General features: G+C 39.6%; 1 protein-coding gene across 4 annotated transcripts in view; it reads left to right on the plus strand.

Annotated features, from left to right (window-relative positions):
* Nucleotides 1-4,658: 4,658 nt before the first annotated feature.
* LOC101162700 (serine/threonine-protein kinase PAK 3) overlaps nt 4,659-14,349 on the plus strand; it is a 45,797-nt gene continuing 36,106 nt past the window's right edge. For all 4 annotated transcript variants that reach the window (XM_011483447.3, XM_011483448.3, XM_011483449.3 and 1 more), the window contains exons 1-2: nt 4,659-4,747; nt 5,175-5,482. The gene's annotated coding sequence lies outside the window, so the exon portion shown is untranslated. The remainder of the gene's footprint in view (nt 4,748-5,174; nt 5,483-14,349) is intronic.

A 14,349-nucleotide genomic window follows, 5' to 3' on the forward strand; every position in this document is an offset into this window, starting at 1 on the left:
TCATGTGATGCTTTACATTTCCTCTACCTGAACTCCCAAAGCACTGTGAGTTCTGCCATAATGTGATCATCTAAACCATAATTTGATATGTTTTATACACTGTAATTGGCCAGTGCTGTTATTATTTGATAACAAGCCATAGAACCCATCATCTCCAATTTCCCACCCTTCATTTTGTGGGGCTGCACATCCTTCTTGGATTGACGAAGGAGCAGCAGAGGAGTGATGCTCGTATAAACACAGAGGAAGTTTCTAGTTTAGATGTTCTCCTAGTGCGTGTTTAGATGGAAGCACTCCGGCTTCCATCCACAGTCCAAAAACGTGCTTAGTAGGTTGATTGATTTTTCCAAATTTTCCCTTAGGAGTATGGGAGTGTGTTTGCCTGTGTGTGGCCCAGCAATGGACTGGGAAACTATCCAGGGGAGAGGTGGGCACTGAGGGCCACATTCCTTCATATTTTCCAACATACCCTGGTCTGGCATGTTCTGATTTGCTGGACAAACCTGAACCAGGTAATTAGCCATGAGTAGGGCAAGAATATCTGGAAATCATGGAGACACACCGGCCCTCGAGGCCTGGAAGTGCCCACCTATGATCCAGGGTGTACCCCATAGTTTACTGAGCAAATTACTAAAATGCTTTGCTGACCAACTGTCAGGGGTCCTGCAAGGATATTTAACACCTCCTTGAGATAGACCAAGGAATCCTTCACCAGCAGTCTGAATGACAACACACCAGTTGCATGCGTTGACGTCTGCAGCTATGAATTGCTTGGGGAGGCTTGGCCAATTCCAGTGACAGCTGGGATGTACACCAGTTTACTCTCTGACCAAAAACAGATTTAGCAATTTTGAGAGCAACAGTAAATCACACACAAATGATTTATATTTGGGCTAATTTGCTAAAGGGTTATTTCTAATGCTGAGACATTTTACATTATTATTTCTTTCTGACTTTCCAGATTTGGACCAGTTTTGAAACACACTGTCCCTAAAAGTTTGGGTTCATAGATGCTGTATTGACTGGTGTTTTTCTTGAGCCATTCTATAATTTAGAAAACATTTCCCTCATTAGAAAACATTTGGGCAAAAAAACAAAGGGTCGGCGGTCATTGTGTCCTTGGGCAAGACACTTCACCCTCCCTGCCTTCAGAATTGCTCCACTGGTGTGAGTGAATGCCTATGAATGTCCCGGTGATGGTCAGAGGGGCAGCCACGCCTCTGTCAGTCTGCCCCAGGGCAGCTGTGGCTACCACAGTAGTTTACCATCACCAGGTATGAATGAGGAGTGAATGAATAATGGATATACATTGTAAGCGCTTTGAATGTCTGGAAAAGCGCAGATGAATCCAATCCATTATTATTTCATTATTTCAGAACAATCAAACTATAGGGAAACTACCAATTGCAATTAATTAATACAACTTATATTATTACATTTTCACTATAAACATATTGCATAGTTTTTAAGCTTCAGCTTCATAACATTTTACACTGTTTAGGAAAATAAACTTTAAAACATAATTTTGTAAACCACAGTTTGTATGAAATAAAATCCATGTAATAAGAACTTCTTGCTTAAGTACATGTTTATAAGATAAGCTATTTTGAAACTGTTTAAAATTTTTCCTTTCCAACATTTTAATTTTGAAAGACAATTTACAATTTTTGTGTTATTATCAATAAGAAAGTTAACAAAAATGTTGTAGCTAATGGAACATAAATGAAAAAAGTAACACAACTTCATGGATTTGCACACAGTTGTAAGTCTTTATATCAATACTATTAACAACACAGATCAGTTGTATTAGCACCATAATAGATGCATTTCAATTAAATTAGATACATTTGTTTAACATACAAAAAAGGTGAGAAATAAAAATTAAGAAGGTAAGTTGAATATGACTAAAATTGGCAATAAAAGAATTCTGCTAATGAATGGATGTTAGCTTGCAATAGCTGAACAGACATTGTGTTGTGTCTTTAAAGTTTTTTCTTTTGATACACTTATTTATCCCAAAAGTGGGTTAAACAGATATTTTTCATATGTCCAAGAAAACAAATATCCTCATTAACCAGGATCCAATGCAAAGGATTGCCTGACTAGGATAGCTGAACAAAGAATATAACATTTGAAAGGAGTTTCTAGGAGTTTGTGCATTCCTCAGTTTTCCCTTTTGATAGTTTGTTTTCCATTTTCTGTGATCAATTTCTATTTCTCCTTTGGGATAACACCATTGTAGTATTTTCATCACGTAGTTTAAAATCCTTTTTGTCGCAAAAAATGAAATAAAAGCCACACTTTGTGATTTGTGGTTATGAACAATCTTCAGTATTTTATTCTAAGTTTATCACCTTTGCAGTTTTAATTATTTAACCATTTTCACTTTTTCTGAAGTTAATTCTAAATAAAGAATCAACCCTGGTTTTCTAGCGTAATCATTAAATTGTTGATCAGGGGACAAATCTTAGCTCATATATGTATATATATTTTTTTACAAGAACAGTTTCTCAACACAGTCGTAAATTCCAAACAGAGCTCATTATTAAATGTTGGTGCAGATTTGTGCTTTGCCTCCAAGGAAATTTACAGGATTCATGATAAAAGCTTGATCACTGACTGCAGTAAATCATGCTGCTTTAAGATGCAGCAGCAAGATGTCCTGTCAGCGTTTACGGCCTTACAGTAGCAAAGGGTGGATGTAACTTGGCTTCTTTTGACTGCACCAGTTAGCAGAATCCTTCACGTTTTTTTTTCTTTAAGACGCTGGATGGAAAGATAATAATGATATGCATTTATGAATGCATTTCAGAGTTACTTTGTCTTCTGCATTTTCTCGCATGCCTCCCTTTAACAAGTACATACTTTTCACCATCACCAAAAGTGTGAAAATACACTTTTTTAGGTTGCGTAAAAACATTATGAAAATAGGTTTTTGACCAAATCTGAGAAAGAGAAGTACTGTCTATGGTATAATGCATCACTTATGTCAAAATCCTATTTTATATATAAAGGATTATAAAATTGTAGCATTGAATTAATCAGACATGCCTATCCAATATGGATCCCATAATTCAAAGTAGGGCCAATGTGGAGAGAAAGGGTTTCTTCCAAGGAGACAAAGATGGTGCAGTTCTGTGCCCAGATGCGTTTGGTTTTGTAAAACCATGTTGCATTGTGGCTTTGATCAAAGTTCTTTTGGTCCCACCTGTTCAAAGATCTATGGAACAAGTGCATGTACTCTTAGAAGTTACAAAAGCAGTATTTTGTTTCTTATTCATTCCCAAACTGCCTTTGCTTTCTCTTTCTGTTTTTTTTTTCTTTAAGATTGTCCATATTACATGTAATGTGTCCACATTCACTTGTGATTCTCCTCACCCTAATTTAGAACAGGTGTGGGACCAGATTTGAAATGATCCTGTGATACGTTTCAGTCTAAAACATGGAATTTAGGTTCTACTTTCATGTATGCCTGGATGGATGCTGGCTCACAGTAATGGAGCAGGATGAGCTTCAGGGCTGGTAAAGGGAGCAGCCAGCATGTCTGCTTGAGTTGACTGTGCGCCCTTTTAAAACCTGTTACCATCACAGTTTCTGCCTTTCAGGTCACAAAACAAATGCCCTTCCACATAAACCAAACTGAAGGGGTTTATTCAAATGAAAATATGCTTTTTCATTGGATTTATCCAACGAAACAAAGGAAAAGACATAGGTTTTTACACTGTTTGCTCTCTGGTGTCTCATTAGTAATGTGGGTTATTTCAGGGCAAGGACTCATAAATGTTGCAGGCAAACTTTGTAACTGCAGAACATTTCATTTGGTCATGGGTGCCATCCAGCCATACAGTTTTGAAGCAGATGTCAGCTTGAATGAGGAAAACAGAGTCTTGCGTGGATTTATTTGTCTGCAAGCAGATGCATTAAAATGGAGTGAAGCAGGGTATGAAGAAATACAATACAATGCGATTTTAAGGATAATTTTCTTTATACATGTCCTCTATCAGGAGGAAAATGCCGGAAGAACCTGTTAAAACACCAAACACGATTTTCATGGGAGAGGGTCTATATTGAGATAACAAAGCAGATGTTTTAAAGTTGTTTCTTTCTCGTTCTGCCATGGATCTCCCGTACAGTTTTTATAATTAATTTGCTGTCAAATGTAGGTCTTTATATAGGGAAGGAAAACATAGTTGTTGTTGTTATCTTTAACTTTTAAAGGAGTAGTAGGAATTATTATCTTAAAAAACAGTCTAGGAGAGACAAAGCAACTCCTTTTCTTTAAAGAAGTACCATGCTTGTCTGGCTTTCTGAGACACGTGAGCTTTCAATCTGCTTAAAAAAGGTCTTTAATTCTAAAGATAAACATTAGCAAAGCAAAAATAAAATAATACATTAATTAAAAATACAAAGTTTTAATGAAAAATACATTGATTTTTGGTGCTAACACCTAAGACTTATTTTAAAAATAAGGCTTGTTATCACATAGAATTTTAGAAACAATATTTTTAAAAAGCCACCATATTTTGTTAATAAACGCATCGTAAAGGACGTTTTTTTTCTCATATTCATGTTTTCCATCGGATTCATTGAGCTCTATCATAGAACAGAAATGTTTCTCTCGAGCAAAGAAATCGACATCACAAGGGTTGTCAGGACAACCAGCCCCAAATCAGGGAGCCTCAGAAAGACCACCTTGAAGCCCCAGCCGTGAGCCTTTGCAGGTGCTGCCGCAGGCAGCCAATCACAGGTGAGATACGGGTAAAAGATGACATCATAGGCAAATGAGGGCACATGCAGAAAATGTTTGGGTTGCTGTGTCCGAACGGGAGCCCTTTTGTATGAGGTAAACGGGGGAGAAAGGTAATAATAAATTTATGAAAGACACTAAACATTTAATAGAAAATTGCATTATGACTGTAGAATCTATGTGGTTCTATAATTATGATTATGTTTTTTTAATTAGGTGAAACTATAGAGAATGAAACGAAACAGTTTGAACACAATAATTCGTTTTTGTTAACAAATGCCATTTTTTTGTATTTTTACACGTGGCATAGTTATATAGAATTGTTTTCGTCAATCAAGTGCTCCCATGTTCAAAAAAATCTCTAAATCAACCTTTAATATCACTCTTCCAGTTAGTTTTTTCCCTGCATGTTTGGTCTGTGAAACAGAAAACCAACCGCTTCTGCCCGTTGGCTGTCCCCGCCCCTCGAGCGGCCGCCTGCATGAATATTCAGCCGCTCAGCCAATCAGCGGTGAAGGGTGGATGACATCACGGGCTAGGGAACAGTGAGCAGCCAGTGAAGCATCCAGCCTGCCGAACAAGCTTGCTTTTAGGGTCAGGAACTGGTCTGACAGGAGAATGGCAGTCCTGCCTTTAAACTGTCAGTAGGACTTTTACGGCTGACGATGAATCTACCAGGACTCCAGATCCACAGGAGAAAGCCCGCGCAAGAGAATGTGAAGATATATATTTCAGGTAATTCCCTCTCTGTAATGTTAAAAGGGATGTGGAAAGGGGAGGCAGAGGAAGGAGGAGAGGAGAGAAGAGGAGGAGGAGGAGGGGGGCTGTAAATGTAGGGGTGCTTTGTAGCCTTTCATTTTTTTTCTTCCTCCACTCTGCATTCTGCCCTTCTAAGGAGGCATCTGTTTCATCAGCAGTCTGCTCATGGGGGGAGGAATGGAAATGGATGCCTGCATCAGGCGGCTGCTTTATATCATCATATACCATCCTCTGTATCAGGCTGCATACACCCACTTGTGCTTCACAAATAGCCCCCTTATCAAATAAGGGGTGGGGGGTTGCAATCAATGATGACATTTGAATGGGATTCATGCGTAAATAGGAGAGCTGCAGTTTCACATCTGAAATACACACAATAAAAGGAGCTATTCTGAGGCTGTATATCCAGAGGTGGATTGAAGCCGTAGTCGCTGTGGATGTGGGAGGGTGATGGAGGAGCAATATGCCTGTAGATGCTCTTTTGTTATCTGTGCACCGCCTCATGGATGGCCTCCCTTGAGGTGGACTTCATAAGGGAAGGGCCAGCAGGGATCATGCAGGCTTCCTCGCCCACAGCAGGGACGTGCCTCTGTATCCTGGCACTGACATGGCTGTGCAGCCTCTTCATGGCGGTTGGAATGACAGGGAGATATACAACATCTGGTCACCTGACTTCACTGGGAATCAGAGTGGGGGTGGGGACCGGTTCTAGTGAAAGCTGAGCTACCTCCAATTCCTCCTACAGCCCTCAAGAACTGACTGCAGCAAAAGCTGATTTTTTTTTTTTAACTACTTGTGCTGGTTTCACCCGTGTCAGATCCAGCAGGGAGATCCCTCTCCCAGGAAGTGCAGTTATCCTGTAGAGTGCAAGGCCTGTTGGAAAACCTGTTGTCTGGCACAAAGGAGGGATTTTAGGGAGTCATGTCAACGACGGAGAGTGAAAAGGTTGACAACAGGGACTGGGGGATGGGTTACCAAAGATATAAACATTGTTCCGATGCAGATAGGATCAGTTTCCTCCTCCTCGTCACTCATACCTAAGGATCTGTCACAACCATGTCCTCTGAGGACCTTACGTATCAGTCATACTCAAAAAACAACCAAAACGTTCCTCGAGACTTCAGCACCACAAATTTCTGATCTAATCAAGTTCAAGTAAAGCTCATTATCCAGCTCTGGGCTTGACAGAACAGAGACCAGGGCTACAGCAGCTAATCCAACACGGCAACACAGTCAGGTGTTGGAGATAGAACCGCCCAGGGAAGCACGGTGACACTTGTCAAGAGTAGAGGCATTTGGTTCTTGAACATCTCACTATTCATCAAATCTGTGATGCTGACTGCTTCCCAGCTTCACACAGAATGCTAACATGCCTGGAAAGCTAAAAATATAAAAAATCCAACACACCTTTATCTACAAAGAGCTGTCGCAGGAATATGGGCTTGTTGTAGCTCTGTTTTTCTTAGTCTCTGCACACACTGATGTTCAGTTTCTTCAGTAAGCTGTCTGTGCTTCCTAATTGAGGCTCCTATAAAGCTAGTCATAATACACTTCTAACCACAGATACAAAAACTCTGCTAGCGTTAGGTTGTTTAGACAGCTAGCTCTGGCTTTATTTGTACTCAAAAAGCTACGGCAAATTTTGACTGACAGAAAGAATAAACAACTTGCATTACTTCCGTTTTATTTATTTCGGAATTTTAAAGATGTTTTATTTTGAAAAATTGCCCGATTCTCTGTTACATCCGTCTATGTCACTCTAGACGCAGGCCAAGGCGCTCTTCTCGGTCACATAATAGGTTACCGCTAAAATAAAACCCAGGAGCTAGCAAAATGACTAACAAACAAACGTCTTTGGAAAGTTTCTTGGGTAAGGGGAAAACGCCCAGCCAGGAGACGGAAGAGGAGCCTTCGACTTCCAAAAAAAGAAAGCTACGTTTAATAGACAGTACTTCTTTTTTGCATCATGAGTGTGAGAAGGGGAGAGGATGATGATACCTGTGCGATGTACAATGCTAAGCTAGTCAAAATAAAAGCCCAGGGTTCGTCCTGTCACGTCTCTGTTCCTATCAGCGTAGTATTACTATAATATTCATCCTACATTTGAAAGACCGGTTCGTGGAAGTTTTGTGTGACGTCATACCGGTCCGTGGCGTTTGAAAAGTTGGGGACCATTGCTTTACAGAACTGAAGTGTTTACACAATCAACGTAAATTAGCTGATGTCGTTGCGGAGAAAAGCGACTAACGTAAAGTGTTGCATTCCCTGCCAGCAAGGCCAAGTGTCTGCTGTTTCCGTGTTGGGACCCACCTGTTGGCCACCTTGGAAACTGTGGACAAACCCACTCAGAGCCCACATTTTCTGCCCACTTTTAAGCCATATGGGGCCCACATGGCCTTGCTGGCTGGGTTACGGCGCAAAGCCGATATAAAACAACGCTTTTTTCTGCGTCACAATCAACTGATTCACGTTGATGGCATGAATGGCTGAGGAGTTACGGTATGTCATAAAGCACGTTATTTAAGTGTTAAAGGGTTAAATTAGTCCCAGTTAGTGTGTTAGATTATTAGGTAAAACCATTATGACTAAATGTTTTAAGAAAATGGTTGTAATAGGATTTAAAACGGTTAAACATTGAAGAAAGTGACAGCATTTACTGTCCATGCTCTGCTAAGACATTGTGGTGTTTGTTTAAATCATAAATAATGTATCTCTAGCTTTGTTTGTGCAGTAGTGAAGTGACAGGACTTAATATGTGCTTTGTCGGTATCTTAAATAAATATAACAAATGATATAAGACCATTTCTTTCTTTCTTCTTTTTCATTTTTCTTATAATCCCAACTAAGTATTGGAGTGTGTTTCTGGGCTTCCCCCAGTTTTCCACTGGTGAGTGTAACCCAACACACGCAGCTTCTCTTACCTCGCCTCAGCCAACAAAAGCAGTAGACACAGAGGCTCATCTTGGCCCACAGCCTGCTAACCGGCCCGTCTGAAATATGATAGTAGGACACACAAAACACATAGAAAGAGGCCTCCTTCCATCTGTTGAGGACTTGGTTTGGGTAAGTTATGCTGCTTTTGTGAAGTGAAGTTATCGCGCTGGACCTATGTTGACAGACACTCATGACAGGGATGACCCCCCACCACCACCACCACCACATCTTAGCTTGTTTGCTGGAGGACCCTGAGCAAAAGCAGCAGTCTAGCAGTAGGTATGTCACAGCTACAATGTGTGTGTGTTGGGGATTAGCATTCAGGATTGGAAGCCATCTGGCCATTTTGTCTCAGATAGGGGAGGGGAGTGAGCGAGAGATGGATGGAGGAAGACAGAGGAAAGACTCACACACTGACACATTGACACAGCTCCCTCTCGTAATCTTCCTACTTGCTGTGTTGCTGCTTAGAGTAGGTTTACCTGCACGTGTGGGTAGATGTGTTTTGGTGTCGTCTGTGCACGCTAAAAATATTGTCGGCCCTCTTGACTTGTGTCGGGAGCAGCCCTTCAGAGTGTGACGGGGTGGTGGTGTCTTTGCAGGACAGAAGGCCGAAATGTTGCACAACAAAAAAGAGAGTGGGAATGAAAGAAGTCTCTTGCAGCCAAGAGTTGGTCTCAGGGAGGCGAGCTGGAGCTGTGAAAGGAAAACTGAAGAATGTCAAAATTTGAAGGTCACCGAGCAGGACGGGTTCCAGAAAATGAAAAGACTGCAGATGACTTGCAGATTTATAACGCTGTGTGTTTTACTGTACTGTACACGGCAGAATTCTCTCAGAAAATGTTGATCCTTTTACCAATCATGTTGCTTTTTTCCTTTTAAATTTGACACATGTAAAAATGAATTGCATTATCGTCTCCATTAAAAATAAATGTTGTTTTGTGTCTGAAATCAACATTTTATCAAACAGCCCAATCAAAGATATCCCAGTTGAAATGTGCAGACTCATAGAACAGCTGCTGATAGAAGTAACGCCTCTGGTGGTAAGATTAATCATTTGACAACGGTCAACACCTTCAAACTGGAGGTCAGTGTTGTGGCTCTTGGGTGACTGACAGTTGCTGGTACTGATATTTCAGATCGACAAGCTGTTTGCACTTTTGGTCTGATCTATGGCGGTGTCCCTTTAACCCTTTCAACTGGAGACTGAGCAGGTGCAACAGATGGCCTGGCAGAGGAGAATCCACTTCCCTCTCTGCTAGCAGCTGCTCTCAACCTTCCCCACTCTCGTAACTCCCCATTAGAAAAGATACGCTGTGAAACCTGTCAACTCAAAACTCGCAGTGGCAAAAAAGTTTAACCCCATTGGAAGAAACAGGTGTAGCTCAGTTGACCATATTTTCCGCACGGTGAAGTGCAAAGTTGGAAAAGACTTTGCGAATCTTGCTCCAGGCTTTTTCTTTCACACCTCTATTCGGATATATGAAAGTCTTAGTGTCATGTAAGCCCGGCCGAGCACAAACCGCAATTATTAATGATCACTTCACTTCATGATCACTTTTCAAGCGGTTGGCACTTCTGCGTTTTAAAAAAGGACGCTGCCCATACATCACTACCAAATCTGACTCCCTGATTGGTCACACTTCAACTAGTTTAACTTTTGATTCGCGTTCAACATGCATTTAGCTTAGTGCCCAAAAATGGACTTAAAAACGTGAGTATCGATGCGTGAACACAGAAGCCACTTTGGGAAGTGGCCGCTGGTACGCAAGTTTCCAAGCCCAGTATGAACATAGCATGAGAGGTACACAATGATCTGTCAAAATGTTTGTTTTTTTACGAGTTGCAAACAAGGTTGGGTGTTATTGTAAATACGCTACCTAATGTGTAGCAGTGTTGGACTGTTGTTGTTTTTTTTTACGTTACTAACAAGGTTGGGAGTTAGCATAGTCACAGTAACTTTTGTTTTAGCGATATCAGTCTGTTTTTCAGTTGGCTTGGTGGAAGACTGCCATGCAGGAAACCTTGGTTCGATCCACAGGGCGTGTGCAATGAGCCTAAAATTCCAGCTGCCTAGCTGGGTCTTCCTGTGCCTTGAAAATACAGGGCTGAGTCAGGACGGGCATCCAACGTAATAACTCTCTTCCAAACCACCTGTGCAGATTAGTGAAAGCCGATTTTCCATGGCAACCCCTAACAGCCAAAACATGAACAACAAGAAGTATGGTTTTTTTTACATGTTGTAAACATGGAGGGAAGTTTCAGGTATTGTGAATACTCCAACAAGGCTAACGTTTAGCGTGAACAAAATTAATCAAGTCTGACGACTTTATCTCTGAATATTCTGTCTGTCTTAATGCGCATTATAGTTGGGTGTGCCTTATATGACAAAATTTCAAAACTAATTTAGGGTTCGCCTTATACTGTGGAAAATATGTAACCTGTTGACTTCTGTTTGGAATAAATTGTGATTGCCCAAAATTTCGCGTTTATTTAGTTTGTTTTAGTTTATCTAATTCAACAGGCTGCATCTGAATTAGGACTTGCTGGTGAGGGCATTGACCTCTTTAAAGTTAATTAAATGTGACTTTTACTGTGGCGACCCCGGTAGGGATATGCTGAAAGGTGAAGAAAAACTTTTGAATACACCAATTTGTTAGTGAATATGAAGACAGAGGTTATTTTAGTTGACTGAATATAATTAAAGTGACCCTAATGACCCAAGTCTATGTTAGATCCTAAAAAATAAAATAAAAAAGAAATATTGTGTTCTGAATGTAATTCATCTTCTCTGCCCTCTTGTAGAGATTGAGTGATGACCATTCTTGGTAGCATCTTTGCATGGCACCTCCTGCGCTCATTTTTGCACAGACACAGGAAATGTCTTATTCATGATTTCAGCTGCTCTGTCTGCAGCTGCTCTCGCCATTTACCCCATTAAATACAGTTCCAGCTATATTAAGAAGAGTGTAGAAGTCAAACTTTTAGCAAGTCACAACATTTGCATAACAAAAAATAATTTCAGCTAAAACTAGGCTTTAAAATACAGACGGGCATCATGTCAGGGCTTGAAATGCATTAAATGAAGCTTCTGGCAGCTGAGCTAACAAATCTGGATAATGTGATTGGTTGAATGAAACCTCTGTATCTAACCAAACCCAACCTAGTTAAGGAGCTCTGGCAGGGGTCAATACTTTTGTTTGTGGAAATTTACCCAGAAAAAGACTATGAGCAACAAAAACATTGCATAATTCAGTCAAATTCACCAATATCCATTGTATCAGTTGTCTGTAAAAGTGTATTTATACATAAACTGCTTTGAAAAAGCAAACCAATTCAATCCTTGCTATGCTATTATACCAAATAGTAAGTCATCCAAATTCATATTTGGGATTTTTTTTCATTTTGTGCATCTAAAGTATCAGTTTAAAGATGAATTTATTTTGGAAGAGTGAAATTAGGACGTTTACTTCATGATGTCAGGAATCTGAAATGTATTTGTCACAAAGAAAGAATCTCTCCACATTCAGCAGGCGACACGCTATTGTTCTAGTTCTACTCTACTGATGTAAGTGAACGCTGGTCACTTCGGATGCACTCTGCAGCATTGCAACGTTGACACAAAAATCTGGATTTAAGAAATGAGAATGTGTGTGTGCGTGTGCACATAAAAGCGCATTAGCAAGCAGCAATGGAGCAGGTTGGCCAGAACTAAATATTAAATGACAGAGCGAGCTCTCAGGCTTCCCCCGGTGGGGGACTATCGGAAGGGATGATGCCTGATAAAATGAGAGTCACTGCTGAGTGCAGGCAGCAGGGATTAAATAGGTCTCCATTGTAGCATAACCTGCTTTTATTTGGCTTTGAATAGTAGAGAATGTTAGCACACACTGTGTATGAGCTGATTTTGATATTTGATAGAATTCAGTCAGGGAAATGAGTGACAGAAACAGTTCTGCAAAAGCGAGTAAGAAATTAGCCATCAGTGAGAAATCAAAGCAGGTAATTATGCCTCCATAATCTCTTGCTGATTAATTAGCTTTGGAATTAAGAATCAGGTTTAAAATCTAAACAAGCAAACATAAAAGAGCAATGCAGCAACCTAACTGATTTATATAAATGAATAAATTTTTAAAAAGTGCTTTGGGACCCTCTATAAAAAGTTGTTCATTGCTTATAAAATTAGGGTAATCGCGTGAAAACCGCCTATTTTTATCAGGGGTTCTTTGTAAAATATTCAAATTAAAAGGAATATACGTGGCACACTTGATATTTGTCAGCAAATGACTTACCTTTATAATACACAATAAACCCATAAGGGATCTGCGTTTCAATCTGTAACACTTTTTGGAAAACCTGTCATGCAAGACAAACCATGAAGAAGGTGGAAAAGTCTAAACTCTAACTATGAAATTCACTTAAACATAACTGAAAATAAATAGCATTTAGGAAAAAAAAGCTTCTCTGACTGGTTTGATTAGAAAAAGAGGAAAAAAACAATGCTATAATTTAATGAAATCAACAGATTGTTGTTTTTAAAAAAAACAGCCGTAATAGGACAATAATTAGTAGATTTATTCTTACAGTGTTTTTATAGGGCCGCCCCCCCATGGTTGAATGAAACCTCTGTATCTAACCAAACCTAACCTAGTTAAGGAGCTCTGGCAGGGGTCAATACTTTTGTTTGTGAATGGAAATTTACCCAGAAAAAAACCACGAGCAACAAAAACATTGCATGATTCAGTCAAATTCACCAATATCAAAACAGCTCAGTGTTTCGATTAAAAGCAGAACAAGGTCTTGCTTCGTTTTGCCTTTATTATGATGTAATCATGTTCTAGTTGGCATCCTGGGAATGGGTGTGAGGCTTTTAAATCAGTGTGATTACAAGACATTCTTGGTTTTCCCATAAGGGATAGCAATCATCTAAAAATACCAAAAAAGGTTTTTTCTTAATTCTTTTTTTTTAGATACATAATCTAAAAGACGTTAAGCAATGAAAGGGGCATGATTATTAAAGTAACACATGTGAATTATGATTTTTAATGTTTCTGTTTTCCTCAGTATTTACATACATGTGATGTGTGCTTTACTAGTGTTTAAAAACACAGATAATCATTGTGTGTGTGTTTCTCTCTTCCTTCTCCCAACTGTTGCAGGTGTACTGACAACACAATGCTTTGAATTTTCCATTTTCATTACCCAAACAGTATCAGCTCTTTTGCAAAAGGGAAAACTAACTGGTGGAGCTTTTTTTAGAAGTTGCTGCAACAGAAACCTACAGTCTTCCAGCAGAGATCCAGCTAGTTTTATGCAAAGTTAGCAGCTGTGTGATTGGATCAGCTTCATAATATTGACTGTTTGGTATAGCTACCAAAGGAAATATAATATGACCCGCTGTTACCCTTTGAAAAGGGATATTGTGTAAATACAGGTACCTGTCCACTGAAACGGCTGAACATCTTCATTGCTTGTGCAGCTAAATAAATGACATAGTTATTATTTCAGACATGGAGACCAACCACGGCGATTTTATGGAATAAAAGTAGCAAACAGTTTAGTGAGACTGAGACAAGGATGAGACCTAACGATTAGCAATATAAGGCAATACCTAATCAACATGTCTATTGTTAAAGTGGGACAGTTGAATTTAGGTCAGAACGGCTCGTTTCTTAGCCGTAAGCCCTCACTTAGCTTATGTTTCCAACAGCTTTGTTAGCTGAAAAAGAGTTGCTTCAGTGTAACTCGGTGTCCCTCATTGATTAATACGAATCAGATGACATTTGTGACAGGCCGTTTAAAAATATGACTATTTTTATATGTTTTATAACATCAATGTAAATTGACAGGTCTTACTTTTTACCTTAGTTTGTATAAATCATGAAAAGGAAAATGGCCATAGTTTTACC

The sequence above is a fragment of the Oryzias latipes genome, chromosome 14 (genome assembly GCF_002234675.1).
Source record: "Oryzias latipes chromosome 14, ASM223467v1".
Classification (NCBI taxonomy): domain Eukaryota; kingdom Metazoa; phylum Chordata; class Actinopteri; order Beloniformes; family Adrianichthyidae; genus Oryzias; species Oryzias latipes.